We start from the raw sequence: 19,067 nt of genomic DNA on the forward strand, positions 1-19,067 counted from the left end.
CTGCCCTCTTACGATTGGGAAACCTACTTAGGTACGGCAGCATCGTGGCCAGTTTCACAAGAATCACCACCTTGTCCACTTGCACTATTGCCTTTTCCCTTTCCCTTCTTGAAACATTTGATCTCACCTTGAGAGACCCCTCCACATGAGGAGCAGGAATGTTTAAACTTACATCCTCTGCCAAACTTGTACTGGCCCTCTTTAAATTGCCAACACAGTCCTGGTTTGCCCCCCGCAGTGGAAGCTCCTTGACCCGATTGGCCGGCTCCCCCAGCCCAACCCCATGAAAGGACTGACCAAACCACACTGTGACCATGACTCGCAGCCAAAGCCCAAGGTCCTTCTGATCCCATCTAATACTGGGACGAACCACTTTCCGCTGTCTGAACTGCTCGTCATACCTGAGCCATGTCCCTATCGCATCCATATAACTAGAAAGAGGGGAACAGTTCTCCGACACCTATTCCCATATGACAATAGCCAAAATGGCGATCACCTGTAGCCAATTGGTAAAGGTTTGTGGAATCAACCTATATCTACGCTTCTCCTCTCCCTCGTCCTTCTTACCCTCCAGACGTTTACTTTTCCCTAGGTTACATTTTTCCAATGTAATGAGTGAAAAAATCTCTACATATTCGTCCTTCCAAATTTTCTCCCGCAATTCCTGTATCAAATATGCCACTAGCGGGCCCTCAAAACAAACGTAAAGCTCGCCCTTCGCCTTATCACCTAACCATTCGTGGTCTACCTCTCCATTCTTATCAGTCTGCACAGACACTGCAACCCCCGGATCGCGCAAAGACGCCCCAGTAACCGCCTCTCGACCAACTATATTGGTGGGGGGAGAAACAGACGGTGGGGAGAGGACTAGGCAACAAGATAAGGAGATCCTTTCGTTACAAAACAGCAGTGAAAATAAAAAGGCCCAAATGTCAAATAATCACATTTCTGATAGTGAAAGTGAAACATTTAAAGGCAAGTTAAAGTGTATGTTCACAAATGCCAGAAGTCTAGCAAGCAAAATGGGGGAGCTGGAGGCCTTAATACTGGAAGAAGATATAGATATAGTTGGTGTTGCTGAAACATGGCTGGACTCTTCACATGACTGGGCTGTAAATCTACAGGGTTTTACACTGTTTCGGAAAGACAGGGCAAATAGGAAAGGTGGTGGTGTATGTCTGTATGTGAGAAGCGATATGAAGGTGAGTGTAAATGAGACATTAGAGGGTGAAGACTGTGAGGAGGTTGAAACCTTGTGGGTGGAATTACAAAGGGAAGTAAACACTGAAAAAATTACTTTTGGTGTAATCTATAGACCCCCCAATATAACTGAAGAGATAGAAGGTCAAATATATAAACAAATGGAGCGGGCTGCACAGGCGGGTACTGTAGTGATAATGGGAGATTTTAATTATTGGGATATTAATTTGTGTCATGGTTCGGCTTCAACTGCAAAGGGGAGACATTTCCTCAACCTTTTGCAGGAAAATTTTATGGGCCAGTTTGTGGAAGACCCGACTAGAGGTGAAGCTCTGTTGGATCTGGTCATTTCTAATAATGCAGAGCTTGTTGGGAATGTCAATGTTCGTGAAAACCTTGGTAACAGTGATCATAATATAGTTACATTTTACCTATACTGTAAAAAACAAAAGCATGCTGGGAGGGCAAAAACATTTAATTTTAAGAAAGCCAATTTCCCCAGGATGAGGGCGGCAATTCAGGATATAGACTGGGAAGAACTAATGTCAAATAATGGGACAAATGATAAATGTGAGATTTTCAAATCTACTTTGGGTAATTATAGTGCAAAATGTATTCCTACAGGTAACAAGTATAAACGACTAAAATTAAACCCCACATGGCTTACACCTTCTGTGAAAGGGGCAATACATGACAAAAAAAGGACATTTAAAAAATACAAATCTGAGGGTACATCTGCAGCCTTTGTAAAATATAAAGAGCTTAATAAAATATGTAAAAATGTAATAAAATCAGCAAAAATACAAAATGAAAGGCAGGTGGCCAAGGATAGTAAAACAAATCCTAAAAAATACTTCAAGCATATAAATGCAAAAAAGCCCAGGTCTGAACATGTAGGACCCTTAGATAGTGGTAATGGGGAGTTGGTCACAGGGGATCAAGAGAAGGCAGAGTTACTAAATGGGTTCTTCCGCTCTGTATATACAACAGAAGAAGGAGCAGCTGATGTAGCCGCTGCCGGTGCTGTTAATATATCAGTTGATATACTGAATTGGATGAATGTAGATATGGTCCAAGCTAAATTAAATAAAATAAATGTACACAAGGCCCCGGGACCAGATGGGTTACACCCTAGAGTTCTTAAAGAGCTTAGTTCAGTTATTTCTGTCCCCCTCTTCATAATATTTAGAGAGTCTCTCATGAGTGGTATAGTGCCAAGGGACTGGCGCAGGGCAAATGTGGTGCCTATTTTCAAAAAGGGCTCTAGGTCTTCGCCGGGTAATTATAGACCAGTAAGCTTAACATCAATTGTGGGGAAAATGTTTGAGGGGCTATTGAGGGACTATATACAGAATTATGTGACAATAAATAGTATTATAAGTGACAGCCAGCATGGTTTTACAAAGGACAGAAGCTGTCAAACCAACCTAATTTGTTTTTATGAAGAGGTAAGCAGAAGCCTAGACAGAGGGGCCGCTGTGGATATAGTGTTTTTGGACTTTGCAAAGGCATTTGACACTGTCCCTCATAGACATCTAATGGGTAAATTAAGGACTATAGGTTCAGAAAGTATAGTTTGTAATTGGATTGAGAATTGGCTCAAGGACCATATCCAGAGAGTTGTGGTCAATGATTTCTACTCTGAATGGTCCCCAGTTATAAGTGGTGTACCCCAGGGTTCAGTGCTGGGACCACTATTATTCAACTTATTTATTAATGATATAGAGGATGGGATTAATAGCACTATTTCTATTTTTGCAGATGACACCAAGCTATGCAATATAGTTCAGACTATGGAAGATGTTTTTGAATTGCAGGCAGATTTAAACAAACTAAGTGTTTGGGCGTCCACTTGGCAAATTAAGTTTAATGTAGATAAATGTAAAGTTATGCATCTGGGTACGAAAAACCTGCAAGCATCATATGTCCTAGGGGGAGCTACACTGGGGGAGTCAATTGTTGAGAAGGATCTGGGTGTACTTGTAAATCATAAACTAAATTTCAGCATGCAGTGTCAATCAGCTGCTTCAAAGGCCAGCAAAATATTGTCGTGTATCAAAAGAGGCATGGACTCGCGGGACAGGGATGTAATATTACAACTTTACAAAGCATTAGTGAGGCCTCATCTAGAATATGCAGTCCAGTTCTGGGCTCCAGTTCATAGAAAGGATGCCCTGGAGTTGGAAAAAATACAAAGAAGAGCAACGAAGCTAATAAGGGGCATGGAGAATCTAAGTTATGAGGAAAGATTAAAAGAACTAAACCCATTTAGCCTTGAGAAAAGACGACTAAGGGGGGACATGATTAACTTATATAAATATATGAATGGCGCATACAAAAATATGGTGAAATCCTGTTCCATGTAAAACCCCCTCAAAAAACAAGGGGGCACTCCCTCCGTCTGGAGAAAAAAAGGTTCAACCTGCAGAGGCGACAAGCCTTCTTTACTGTGAGAACTGTGAATCTATGGAATAGCCTACCGCAGGAGCTGGTCGCAGCAGGGACAGTAGATGGCTTTAAAAAAGGCTTAGATAAAAAAAATATTAACTGCTATGTGTAGAAATTTTTTACTTCCCCTTTCCCATCCCACTTCCCCTTTCCCATCCTTTGGTTGAACTTGATGGACATGTGTCTTTTTTCAACCGTACAAACTATGTAACTATGTAACTACAGATGACAATGCTGGACCCTGCAGACCACCCAAACCGGGACAGGTGACGTACTCCTCCCTGTCCCACTATCAAAATGGGCCAAAAACTCCCTAACACTACCCAACAACTCCCGCACATCACCAACCGCCGACAACCCTGCACAAAACACAGCCGCGCCCTGCACCCCTTGAAATCTAAGTATCGACGGAATAGAAGAAGAAAAAGGCAAAGACACACCAGGCTGCACGGGGGCTTTGACCCCGCCAGCCGAAAGAACCGGGTCATCCAGAAGGCCACTACCCTCCTCAGGGTCCAAATGAGAGATGTCGGCATTCACCTGCGCCGGGAAGCCAGAATGTGCGCACCTGGAGGGGCAGTCCCTACTCCGTGCCAGGGATCCGCCACTGTCCACCGTTGTCTGGGCCGCCCACCTCTGTGACACCTGGCAACCATTGAGCGCGCCCGCGCACGTCCAATCCATCCATATCAGTAGCACCGGCAGGACGCCCGACTGGGCCATTGCTGGGCCAACCTGCCGCAGATCCAGGAGTTTGATGTCGGGAGTCAATGGGCACTGAGACAGGGAGGATGGCCCCCCTGAATCGGCAGAGTCTGGCCAGGAAGTGGGATTCCTGCCAGACCGAGCCCTTCGACCCCTGCTGTAAGTAACAGGACCCCGACCTCCACCGGACCCGGGGGCTCCCAACCCTGCAGCGAACCCAGGGTGTCACCTCTGCGCTGATTCCTCCCACCGTAAAGAGGGTCCACAGTACCAGAGCCCCCCACTGGAGCAGGGGACGGGTCTTGTAACAGGAGCAACCGCCCTATTAGCACTCTCCCCCGAGCCCGCCAGAAAGGCTAGCTGCTTCAGCACCCAGTCCATGCAGCATTCTCCAGAAAGGGTGCGGAGTCACTCAAAAACCACAGCTACCTCAGGCATTCACAGCCACATTAGAGGGAGCTTAGAGCACGAGATGCTTCCTCTGATCTTCCACCGGCAATTGGCTCCTGAAACGCTGTACGCCGGTAGTGCCACACAGCCCCCCCCTGCAGGTAGTGCCACACAGCCCGCCTGTAGGTAGTGCCGCACAGCCCCCATGTAGGTAGTGCTACACAGCCCCCTTTGACAAAGCACCCCCCCCCCCCCATAGATGGCACAACCCTACCTTCATGTAGATAGCGCCACTGTGGGGGACCGTTCCAGGTGAAGTCGGACTTCAATGTCCGAGAGAGTAAAGTCAGGGTCCTCTCCTGGATTGGAATCATTGGCCACATCGCCGGGGATTCTGCTTCAGAAGTCCCTGATGTCACTGTGTTCATATATGGACAGTGAAGTCAGGTACAACGCTGTGGCCGGGGATTGGGAATTACACTCCTAGAGGGAGCAAAAAAATACCCTCCTCCTCACATGCACTGCGCACTGTGAGAAGGAGAATAGAGCGAACGAGCGGCAGAAAACACGGCCCCCTACACATCTATGAGAGCCGTGCAGCCGTGAGAATGGACAAAAATAGGGCATGCTTAAATTTTTTGACGGCCCGTTTTACCAAGCCGTCAAAAACTCGGCTATGTGACTAGCCCCATTTGGGGTCTATTGTTCCTACTGCGACCGTGTGACGGGCATTCAAAAAACGTCCGTCACACAGCCGGGAATCCCTGTTGTGTGAATAGGGCCATAGCTTAAAGAGGCTCTGTCACCACATTATAAGTGTCCTATCTCCTACATAAGGAGATCGGCGCTATAATGTAGATGACAGCAATGCTTTTTATTTTAAAAAAATGATCTATTTTCACCACGTTATTAGCGATTTTAGCTTTATGCTAATGAGTTTCTCAATGGACAACTGGGCGTGTTTTACTATTGACCAAGTGTGCAATGTACAGAGGAGTCTATAACGCTGACCAATCAGCGTCATACACTTCCCTCCATTCATTTAGTCAGCGCATAGGGATCCTTTTAGATCAGTATGTGCTGTTTTATACTAATACATTAACGATACTGAAGTGTTTAGACAGTGAATAGACATTCCACGGGATGTCTATTCACAATCTCTGCACTTCGTTAATGTTTCTGTGGTAGTTACAGCAGAGCAAGCGTAATCTCGTTGTAACCTGTCATCTACAGCATAATCTCGCGGAACTCACTGTCTAAACACTTCAGTATCATTAATGTGTTAGTATAAGACAGCACATACTGATCTAAAAGGAACCCTATGTCCTGAGGAAATGAATGGAGAGAAGTGTATGACCCTGATTGGTCAGTGTCATACACTCCTCTGTACAACGCCCACTTGGTCAATAGTAAAACACACCCAGTTGTCCATTGAGAAACTCATTAACATAAAGCTAAAATCGCTAATAACGTGGTGACAATAGACCGTTTTTTTCAAATAAAAAGCACTGCTTTCACCTACATTATAGCGCCGATCTCCTTATGTATGTGGTGACAGAGCCTCTTTAAAGAAGGATTATTGTGTGTACGCAGAGCTCTGAATTCCTATTCAGAACTGACTTCATTATTAATTACAGCAGTTTATATAGCCAATATGACGTATTTGTGTAACATGTGCACCAAGAGAATTAGCATACAATAGAATATGTTTGCATTACACAACGTGGTATCATATACAATGGGGTCCAGATATGGTGGTTTATCATATACAATGGAGCATGTTTACATAATGTAATAAAGGGAAGGTTATGTGAGCAGATGTAATCCCTGTCTGTTAACTGATAGAGCAGAATCAATAAATGGTTTACTGCTACTAACCTAAAAGTTACCATTCTCCATATTGCTAAACTAGCAAAAAGTTCAATTGCTTAATTTTTTTCCCCTATCATTTCTCTCTCTGATAATTATCATTATCACAATACTAATCAAACTAGTAGATATATAGTGGGTTCTCTTCTGTGGATCTAAAATATTAGCAGTAAAGCTAATATTAGTAATAAGTGCTACTAAAAACATGACACATATATAACAACATATCAAACAAGCAATTGTCATAATGAGAAAATCCACCCGAAACTATGCTGTAAACTCCTCTATCTGGCTGTGCTCCAAACATTCTTTCGTAGAGCGTCATCTTCATGCGATGGACGAGAATTATATTCTCTTACTGCTACAGCTGCGGCTTAGGTGGCAGTCGCGAGGGAACCTTATTATGTCCTCTTACTTCAGACCACAGTCCTCTGAGTGTCACAGTTGTAGATCTGGATGACTGTTGTCAAGGATGTGAGCCGGCTCCTCTTCTTGGTCAGATGATTAAACAGCAGATTTTACACATTTGCAGTGTGACGCATGGATCCACGTACCTCTGCCCTCTACCTTGATGGTGGTAGGTGTTTTCAGAAGAACTTGATATAGACCTTCCCAGCGTTCTGAAAAATAAATCTTAAAAACTTGCGCACCAGTACAAATTCTCCAGGACACACTGTCGTTGCTTCTGTAATCTTAAAACATAGTCTCTGTTCAGAATATTTTGCACAGTATTTTGCACAGTTAGGTTTGTGTCCAAGGGTGAAAGTGGAAGATTAGGAGGTTTTCCAAAAAGTATCTCAAAAGGTGACAATTGCCTTCAACCACAAGGTGTGGTCCTTAGTTCCATGAGCACAAGTGGTAAAGCGTCAGGCCACTTCATAGCAGTCTCTCTGTAGTATTTAGCTAGCTTTTATTTAATGGTTTGATTTTACCTTTCAACCACACATCAAGCTTCCGGGTGATAAGTTGTTTTATCCCTTGGATAGAGCAGATTGTTTGAAATACATTACCAGTAAAAGACGGACCTTGATTACTAGAAAGAACCTGTGGAATACCATATCTACAAACAAACTTCTTTGCAAATTTTAGCAGCAGTAACAACAGCAGATTGTGATGCTATTGGATAGGCTTAAACCCATCCTGAGAACTGATCTACACATACCAACAAATATTGTAACCTTCCCACCTATGGTAGCTATATGCAATCAATTTGGAGAAAGTGAAAAGGACCAGTTGCTGATGGAAGATGTGAAGGACAGGCTTTCACCGCACCTCGTGCATTCTGTTGAAGGCAAGTGAGGCAAGTCGCACACTTCTTTACCGCAACGGCAGTAAAACCTGGGGCATACCATTAACACCTTTAGGACGCAGCCTGTTTTGGCCTTGTGGCACAGTAGATTTTTTCAAATCTGACATGTGTTACTTTATGTGGTAATAACTCCGGAATGCTTTTACCTATCCAAGCCATTCTGAGATTGTTTTCTCGTGACATATTGTACTTTATGATAGTGGAAAAATTTGGTCAATAAATTCAATATTTATTCGTGAAAAACACCAAAATTTAGAGAAAATTTGCAAAAATTTGCATTTTTCTAAATTTAAACCGATAGTAATACCACACAAAATAGTCACTAGTTACCATATCCCATATGTGTACTTTATATTTGCATCGTTTTTTGAACATCCTTTTATTTTTCTAGGACGTTACAAGGCTTAGAACTTTAGCAGCAATTTCTCACATTTTCAAGAAAATTTCAAAAGGCCATTTTTACAGGGTCTAGTTCAGTTCTGAAGTGGTTTTGAGGGCCTTATATATTAGAATACCCCAATAAATCACCCCATTTTAAAAACTGCACCCCTTAAAGTTTTTTGCAGAAATTAATTTGTAATAAAAAAAATTGTGTAACACAGAAGGTTTTACCAGAGAAATACAACTCAATATTTATTGCCCAGGTCCTGCAGTTTTTAGGAATATCCCACATGCGGCCCTAGTGCGATAATGGACCGAAACACCGGCCTTAGAAGCAAAGGAGCACCTAGTGGATTTTGGGGCCTGCTTATTTTTAGATTATATTTTAGGCACCATGTCGAGTATGAAGAGGTCTTGTGGTGCCAAAACAGTGGAAACTCCCCAAAAGTGTCCCCTCATTTTGGAAACTAGACCCCTCAAGGAATTTATCTAGGGGTATAGTTAGCACTTTGACCCCACAGGTATTTTGCTACGTTTATTGGAGTTAGTCTGTGAAAATGAAAATCTACTTTTTTTCTGAAATAACATAGACATTTTTAATATTTACAAGGAATAAAGAAGAAAATTCACCCGAACATTTGTAAAGCATCTTCTCCCGATTACGGAAATACCCCATATGTGGTAATAAACTGCTGTTTGGACCCACAGCAGCGCTCAGAAGGGAGGGAGCGCCATTTGGATTTTGGAGCACAGATTTTGCTGGATTGGTTTCTAGTGCCATGTCGCGTTTGCAACCCCCTGGAGGGAATAAAATAGTGGAAACACCCCAAAAGTGACCCCATTTTGGAAACTAGACCCCTCAAGGAATTTTTCTAGGGGTTTAGTAAGCATTTATACCACACAGGTCTTTTGCAGAATTTAGTAGAATTAGGCCGTGAAAATGAATATAAATATTTTTGTCCACTAAAATGTTGAATTTTTTCATTTTCACAAGGGATAAAGGAGAAAAAGTCACCCTAAATTTGTAAAGCAATCTCTCCCGAGTGCGACAATACCTCACATGTGGTAATAATTTATTTTTTTAATAGAAATTAACTAACCTTTGCCGGACTGATCCTTTTTTGCTTTTCCATTTTAGTTTTTCACTCCCCGCCTTCCAAACTCCATAACTTTTTTATTTTTCCATGAATTGAGCGGTGTGAGGGCTTATTTTTGGCAAGACGAGCTGTAGTTTTTATTGGTACCATTTTTTGGTAGATACAAATTTTTGATCACTTTTTATTACATTTTATTTAGAGCTTTGGTGGCCAAAAACAGTGATTTTGGCGTTTTAAATTCTTTATTTCTTACGGCGTTCATAATGGGCTATAAATGAAAATTTTACTTTATTCTGCGGGTCGGTACGATTACGGTGATACCATATGTATATAGTTTTTTTATGTTTTGCAACGTTTGCACAATAAAATCACTTCTGAGAGCCGTAACTTTTTATTTTTCCGTCAAAAAAAGCGGTGTAAGGGGGCGTGGCTTGGCAGCCGAGAGACATGGCAGCTTGAATCCGGAGCTCCGGCAAAGTTAAAGCTAATTTCAAAGCAAGGCTCTACTAATAATCGATTTAGGCTTCTGAAAAGTGGCCATAAACACTCATGATGACAAGGGGCAAAAGAAGCCTTAAAGGAACAGTGTCATCACAAATTATTTTTTTATATGTTAAAGATGTTAGTGCTTTATTAAAAACGTTTATATTCATTTGTGTGTTTGTGTTTTACTTTTTCTTATTTTTACACTTTTTCTTCCCTATGGGGGCTGCCATTTTTTGTTCCATTTCTGTATGTGTCGATTAACGACACATACAGACATGGAATACGGCAGCCACAGTCCCATAGGGACTGCGAACGGCTCCCGTCCCATTGACTTCAGTGTACGGCGTCTGTGTGGGAACTGCGCATGCGCCGCTCTCCCACACAGTCCAATTCGAAATTGGCGCCGTCCGGCGCCATTTTCCTGTGGACCGGAAGTCACGGCCGGACAGTAATATTACTACTTCCGGTCGCGGCTTCCGGATTTGTGCACTTGGACCAGCGGCAGCAAACGGAGCGGACGGGCCGGAGGGAGCCGCGCCGGCAGGAGCAGGTAAGAGATTTCAATGTATGTTCGTGTTTGTGTGTGTTTACTACTGTATGTAAACCTACTACACTGTGTGTTAGCTCAAAAAATGGCGACACACAGTGTAGGAGGTTACACCGTTCAAACCCCTCGTTTATCCCGGCACTAGCCAGGATAAAGGAGGGGGGGATGCTGAGAGCTCACTAGAGCGAGGGCTTTTTACCCAATTTTGCAAAGCTGCAATTTTGGGAATAGCTCCATCTAGGGACCAAAAATGGGTAGTATTATAAATTAGAATTAATTTATAATATTTCCTGACTCGTGAAAAAAAAAAAAAAAATTTGAACAATGTTTAATCACCCACACACTAAATGTTTAATTTAAAAAAAAAAAACATGTTTTTCTGGCAACACATTGCCTTTAACCCCTTAGTGACCAGCCCATTTTAGGCCTTAATGACCAAGCTATTTTATTCATTTTTCTATAGTCGCATTCAAAGAGCTATAACGTTTTTATTTTTTCGTCTACATAGCTGTATGAGGACTTGTTTTTTGCGGGATTAGTTGTGCTTTTTAATGGCACCATTTTTGGGTACATATAATTTTTATATTAACTTTTATTAACCTTTTTGGGGGGGATTATAAAAAAAAACTGAAATTCCGCCATTGTTCTATGCGTTTTTAAATTGACGCCGTTCACTGTGCGACGTAATTAACATGTTACCTTTATTCTATGGGTCGGTACGATTACGGCGATACCACATATGTGGAGGTTTTTTTATGTTTTACTACTTTTGCACAATAAAAACACTTTTGAACTAAAATTATTTGTTTTTGCATCGTCGCTTTCCAAGAGCCGTAATTTTTTTATTTTTCCATCAATGTAGTGATTTTTTGGGCTTGTTTTCTGCGGGACAAGACGTAGTTTTGAGTGGTACTGTTTTGGGGTACATGGGACTTATTGATTCATTTTTATTATGACTTTTTTGGGGGGCAATGGAAAAAAATTGCAATTTCGCCATAGTTTTTGGCGTTTTTTTTTTACGGTGTTCACTTTGCGGTTTAAATGACATATTAACTTTATTAATGGAGTCATTACGGTCGCGGCGATACCACATATGTGTACTTTTTTTTTTTTTTTTACACTTTTACTAAATAAAACCACTTTTTATGGAAAAAAATGGTTTTATTTATTTTTTTACTGTACTTTTTATTAATAATCTTTATTTCACTTTGATGACTGATTTTATTAGTCCCACTAGTGGACTTTACTGTGCGATGTTCCGATCGCTGCTATAATGCTCTGGTATACTTCGTATACCAGAGCATTATTGCCTGTCAGTGTAAATCTGACAGGCAATCTGTTAGGACGTGCCTCCGGCGCGTCCTAACAGGCATATGTCCAGGGCAGACCTGGGGGCTTTTATCAGTCCCCCGGCTGCCATGACACCCCATCGGAGACCCGCGATTTCATTCGCGGGCCGCCGATGGGTGAGAGAGGGAGCGCACTCCCTCTGTAAACAAAGTTAAATGCCGCGGTCGCTATTGACGGCGGCATTTAACGGGTTAAACGGCCGCGATCGAAGTAAACTTCGATCGCGGGCGTTGGAGCAGGAGCTCAGCTGTCATCAGACAGCAGAGCCCCGGCTCCTGCCTGCACGGGAGACCCGTGCAGGACTTAGACTAGGCTGACGTGAAAAGGCGTCAGCCTAGCCTAAAGCCCAGTAGTAAATGACGTGAAAAGGCGTATTAGTGGTCACTAAGGGGTTAAGCAACAAGGCAAATTGGACTTCTACTTCGAGAAAGACCGTGAGGGAGAAGACGGGGCTGCTGGCCTCACTTCATATCCTTCTACTTCAAGCCCAGGAAAACCAGATTCGCCTCATTCCTCCAGCTCTTCCCAGGGTGGTAAAAGATCTCCACTCACCTCAACGAAGTCCAGGAGGTCTACACAGAAGATACCCCCTGGAGGAGGTCAGTGACGAGGGCGCCATGCGGTCGACGCCATCATGTCGGGACTCAGAGGTAAGAGAGGGAGACTCTCATTCCCGTGGGTCGTCTTCAGGGATAAAAGCATTCAGGGACATTCCCACTAATGATGGTCCTGCATCGGGTACTCTGATGAAGGAGATGTTGACGGCGTTCAGCGCCTCCATACATACAGAATTTACTGCCTTACTAGCTCCCATCGCTGCTACACTACAGGGAATGGGTCAGCGGATACACCATATTGAACACAAAATGGGAGAGTTTGCCACCTCTCACAACAACATAGTAGATTCACACTCTGATCTGTCTGCAGAAATTGAAAGTTTACAAGCTAAAGTAATAGACCTTGAAGATCGCTCTAGACGGAATAATGTGAAGATTAGAGGCATCTCAGAGGACATCCAAACTGCAGATCTCATCAAATATGTGCAAACACTTATGATGGTAATATTACCAACGAGTTCAGCTACAGACATCATAATTGATAGGGCACACAGAGTGCCACGTCCGAAACACCTACCGGACACTTTACCTCGAGATGTACTTATCAGGATTCATTATTATCACGTCAAAGACGCGTTGCTGGTCGCGGTTAGGTCATTGGGGGATATACCAGCACCATACCAACATATCAAGCTGTATGATGATCTATCCTTAGCCACCCTTCGCATGCGAAAAAGCTTGTCACCAATTACTGCAATTTTACGAGATCACAACATCGCTTATAGATGGGGCTTCCCTGTAAAAATTTTGATACATCATAATGGAATACTGCATGTTATATCTACTCTGGCGGAGGGAAGAAGGTTTCTACAAGCCAGGAGCCTTCCTTGTCCGGAGATGACAGAAGATCGAGTGCTGTTACCTACTCGCATGGGCCAGGAGTGGCAAGTGGTGCCACCTTGGAAGAGAATTCCTCTCTAAAGAGTCACAAATACAGCGTGACACGGTTGCCGTTTGGAGTTCTGGCATGTCTCTGGGATTCGAGCCCTGAGAAATTGTCCCACTATTTGTCAACAGCTTATTCAGCTGTATATGTGTTTAACGTGTTTGTGTGGTTGGTGCGACTCTATTTGGGTCATGAGGCACCCAAATATGTTGGTTTGTTTCAGATCTCTCTTGACTAGTGATGTGATGAAGTTTGATGACAATATAACAGATGTATCTGTACCTATATGGTTGTATACAATACTATTATCAGTAGTGCTGGGACCCTTTACCATTCCCTATCGATTAGTCAAACATATCAGATTCAAAGGGTTAAGGGGATATTACAAGTTATTCCACCCCTACAGTCTCGCTTCCCTACTATATTACGATGGTTAAGTTTGTCTCTATAAATGTGAAAGGTTTAAACAGTCCTCATAAAAGAGCGTTTATGTGGAAAGAAGCTCTTTCTCTGAAATGTGATATACTCTGTGCACAAGAGACTCATATATTAGAACAAGATGCACATAGAATAAAACACCCTCAATTTCCTAAAATTATCCTCTCTCATCACACTAAAAAACAGAGAGGGGTACTTCTAGCAGTAAGGAACACAGTCGCATTTACTCCAATATCGTCTTTTCTAGATCCGGGGGGGAGATATATTATCCAAATAGGAGAGCTCAACAATGTGTTATTTACAATAGTGGTTGCATATGTCCCGAACACACATCAAATCCGCTTCCTTAACAAATTATTTTGTAAGATTAACAAGGTTAAACGAGGAGAACTGGTGGTATGTGGGGACTTCAATACCATACACGATCCTACAATGGACTCCACGAGTGATCATAAAACCCACTGCCAATCTCTAGCCCCTGTCTTACTTAGGGAAGATGTATATGATATCTGGCGTATTCAACACGACTCAGAAAGGGTTTATTCATTTTACTCTCCGGTACATAAGTCCTTTTCTCGCATAGATCTATTCCTAGTCGGTCGCTCTTTAATACAGAAAGTGGAAAAATCCTCTATCGAACTGATTAAATGGTCGGATCATGCAGCCATTACTATGAGTGTTAGTGAAGTTCACAACACAACTTCACATTTCTTATGGAGAAATAATGCCTATTTGATGTCTCACCCTAAATATAAAGACGAATTGCGTAAGGGTATAGAATAATTTTTTCTACTGAATGTAAATTCTGTACGGGATCCATTTGTTCTTTGGAACGCCCATAAGGCATACATGAGAGGTCTTTTTATAAAGCGGGGACATAGAGCAAAGAAGGAAAGGGATCGTCAATTTAATGATATAATAGCACAACTGCGTCTGGTAGAAGCCCTGAACAAATCGAGTACCTCCCTAGCCAACACTGAGAAGATACGGAATCTTCGGATTAAATTGAGGTATTGTTTATTGTATAAATATGAAAAGAATTTGCAATCCATCAAAGCACAATACTACTCTCAGGATAATAAAGCCAGTAAGCTCCTGGCGCATAGATTAAAAGCCAGGGCTGTGAAGAGTAAGATACCATTTCTCAAAGATCCTCTAGGAACCACTAAAATATATTCCCCTGGGGATATAGCACAGAAATTTAAGGAATACTTCGAATCCCTATATAACTTACACTCCCATACGGCAAATCCACAACCAGTCCAACGAGTTGTCAAAGATTTCTTGACTGACCTAAACCTCCCACGTCTATCACCCCAACAATTGGCCGATCTAAACCTCCCTTTGTCAGAATTGGAGGTCTCCAAAATTAACCGAGTTCTCCCGTTACATAAAGCCCCTGGACCTGATGGCTTATCTGGTGCTTATTATAAAACTTTTGAAGAATCTCTCCTTCCTCACTTGTTTGAAATCCTGAAACATGTCATTACGGAAGGTTCTTTTCCAAAGGAAATGCTAAGTGCGGTGATAGTGACACTTCCGAAACCAGGGAAAACACCTGACTCACCACAAAACTTTAGGCCCATATCCCTCCTTAACTCTGACTTAAAAATCTATGCTAAAGTTTTGGCAAACCGCTTGACAGACGTGATCCCACTATTAGTCAATAGAGACCAGGTCGGTTTTGTTAAGGGTAGGCAGGCTCCGGAAAATACCAGGAGGGTTCTTAATATTTTAGACTATGTAAACAGAAAAGGGACTAAAGCTGTTATGGTAACTCTAGACGCCGAAAAAGCCTTCGATAGGGTTAATTGGTCATTTGTTTTTGCGGTCCTAGAGGAAATGGGATTTGAAGGTTCTATTTCAAAGGCAATTAAAGCTTTATACTCCGTCCCATCGGCGAGAGTTTTTGTCAATGGTGCTCTATCTGGAGGACTTCAAGATAACGAATGGGACGAGGCAAGGCTGCCCACTGTCACCTTTGATTTTCGTCCTGTCCATAGAGCCCTTAGCTCAGGCTATTAGACAACACCAAGACATTCAAGGGATAAAAATAGGAGGGCGTTCTCATTGCATTTCCCTATACGCAGACGACATAATATTAACCTTAGTGCAACCGGAAACCTCATTATCAGCCGCCTTTAAGATCATACAGGAATTTGGACAGCTAGCGTTTTATAAAGTTAATATGGGAAAATCACAGGCTATACCCCTGAATTGCTCATTGTCAGACCTCGGATCTATGAGGGGGAAATTTCCCTTAGATTGGCAACAAACACACATAAAATACCTGGGGATAAACATCACTTCTAAAGTTTCGCAGTTATATCAGGCCAATTATTATTCTATGTTATCACAAATAGACCTAGATTTGAAACAATTAGCAACACATGATGTCTCGTGGATAGGACGTATAGCGGCTTTTAAAATGCTAGTACTTCCGAAGTTATTATACCTGTTTCGGACATTGCCGATAAAAATGCCCTTATCCTTTTTCGTTTCAATAGTTTTTTATTGATTTTTGCATGAAAACAGAACAACATTTTCGCAATTAAACTTTGCGATATTATTGGTACAATCAATCATCTCTTCATAAAAAGCAAGAATTAAGGTACTCGTGATTGGAGAGATGTCATTGTGTCATAACATAAAGAAAGAACAGAAAAAGAATAAACCGGCAAAGAAGAACATGTAAGCCACACACATCATCCTGATAAATCTTAATGCCCCCTATTGGGGGAAACAATGACCTCAAGGCCACTTGCACATTCATGTTATGCATTGTAATACACACTAGTTGACCATGGATTCCATATTGTTGTGAATTTGTGGAACGAGGAATCACCCAAGGAGATGATTTTTTCATATGCATATGTCGTGTTAATAAGTGTGATCAATTCTCCTAACAGAGGAGCAGCAATTTCTTTCCAATGGCGGGTCACCACCAATTTAGCCATGACTAGGATTTTGCAAATCAGGCATCTTAATGCTACAGGTATTGAATCCATTTCTATAAACAACAGGACCATCTGGGGGGATTGTACAATTCGACATTTGGAGACTATAGACACAAGATCAAAAACCTGAGACCAGAACGGAAGAAGTGTGGGGCATGCCCACAGCGTATGGTAAAGAGTACCGATGTGGCCACATCCTCTCCAGCATAATGGAGATGACTCAGGGAACATCTTGTGAAGTCTATCCGGGGTGTAGTACCACCTTAGTGAGGTCTTTATAGCAGCTTCTACGTGTTGGATACAGGGTAATGCTTTGTAAATTAATTTAAATGCAGAAATCCATGCCTCTTCTGAAAACGAGCAGTTCAACTCTCTTTCCCAGAGCCGCATATGGTGTGTTTTGGAGAAGAGTGAGTGTGAATGTAGTAAGTTATACACAAATCTCAGGCCCTTGCTGCGTTTAGAAAAATACCCAAACATTTTAAAAAGACATACAGCATCAAAATTGTTATACTTCGTTGCACAATCTCTGATCTGAAGGTATTTAAAGAAATCTGAGACAGGAATAGAATGTTGAGCCACAAGATATTCAAATCTCACCAAGCAATTATCCTTAAATAATTGAGATACATTGGTAATGCCTTTTAGGGACCATGAAGACAGCGATAGGTTGGGAACAATCAATGAGAAAATATCAATAGGAATGTATGACTTTAATAGTGGGATTTGTTCAGTAGATGTGCGATGTAAGTATGACCAACACTGAAGGGTCGCCTTAGTTAGTGGAGATATTGCACGAGTCAGTGGGATATCCCAGAAGGTCAAAAACAAGGCGGTTTTTAAGCTTATCGGAGACATGTATGATGATTCAATTTGAAGCCAATGGATATCTTGATTACCATGCCACCAATCCATAGTTTGTGCCACTAGGGTGGCAGTATAGTAGCTATGTATGTTTGGGACACTCAGTCCACCTAACCTTTTGTCACGGGATAATATATGTCTGGAAGTTCTGGGTTTACCTCCAGCCCAGACAAAGCGGGATAGTGTTGATTGTGCCGTCGCAAAGAACTTGGAGGGCAAGCTGATTGGAAGGGTACGGAAGAGGTATAATAGCCTGGGTAAAAGGAGCATTTTGTACGCCGCTATGCGTCCTATCCATGATGTGTCATGTTGGAGGAGTCTATCAGATTCTGCATGTATGGATTGAAGTAGAGGTTCGTAGTTGGCCTTGTATAGGTCACGAAAGGAGGGAGAGATGGTAATGCCTAAGTATTGAATGCCATCTAATCTCCAATCAAATGGATATTTCGATTTCAGAAAATACAACGTGTCGGAATCTAAGTGTAAGGGTAGCATCTGGGATTTTAGGGTGTTTAGCTTATAATAGGAAAGTTTGCCAAAGGATTTAATAACATCCATAACCGATTCAAGTGAGCTAACAGGCTGAGAAAGGGACAAAATGATATCATCCGCATACAATGAGATGGTATGGATTTTGTTACCAATTTTTATACCCTGAATAAGGCTATGTTTTTTGATGTGCTGGGCCAGGGGCTCCATAGAGAGAATGAATATTATTGGGGACAGGGGGCAGCCCTGACGGGTACCATTAGAGATATCAAAATCCCGAGAAAGGACCCCATTGGTGTATACTCTAGCCGATGGAGCAGAATACAGAGCCTGAATAGCAGTCAGGATGTCCCCATCCAGCCCCATTGTCTGTAGGGTCGAAAAGGCATATGTCCAATTAATTCGGTCAAACGCCTTTTCTGCGTCAAGTGCTAATAGCGTTGCCCGCTCTTTCGTAGATTCCAAATGGTGTATTATATTCAAGATTCTACGGGTGTTATCGGATGCTTGTCTGCCTTTGATGAAACCAACTTGGTCACTACTTATCAGGGTGGCCAATATTGGGGTGAGTCTATTGACTATCAGCTTTGCATAAAGTTTAAGATCGGCATTGAGCAATGAAATAGGCCGGAAATTTTGAGGTGTGTCAGTAGTTTTCCCTGGTTTAGGTAGTGTGACAATTAGTGCCGCTTGGTTTTCCCTAGGGAATGAGCCGCCGGTCATGGCTTGTTGGAAAAATTTACTCAAATATGGTACCAGTTGGGACGCAAAGTTTTTATAATATAAGGTAGTGAGACCGTCAGGACCCGGGGCTTTCCCTTGTGGAAGGGATTGTATGATTTTTACAATTTCCAATTCAGTGATAGGGGCGTTTAGTGTCTGAAGTTGTTCTGGAGTGAGGCTAGGTAGCGAAGCAGATTGGAGGAAGTCTTGTATCTCAGAAGGGTTTGGCTGCTCGACAAAAGGATCGTCTCTAATATTATATAAGGAGGAGTAGTATTTACGGAACTGCTCAGCTATGTCCCTAGGGTCCA

The sequence above is a fragment of the Rhinoderma darwinii genome, chromosome 2 (genome assembly GCF_050947455.1).
Source record: "Rhinoderma darwinii isolate aRhiDar2 chromosome 2, aRhiDar2.hap1, whole genome shotgun sequence".
Classification (NCBI taxonomy): Eukaryota; Metazoa; Chordata; class Amphibia; order Anura; family Rhinodermatidae; genus Rhinoderma; species Rhinoderma darwinii.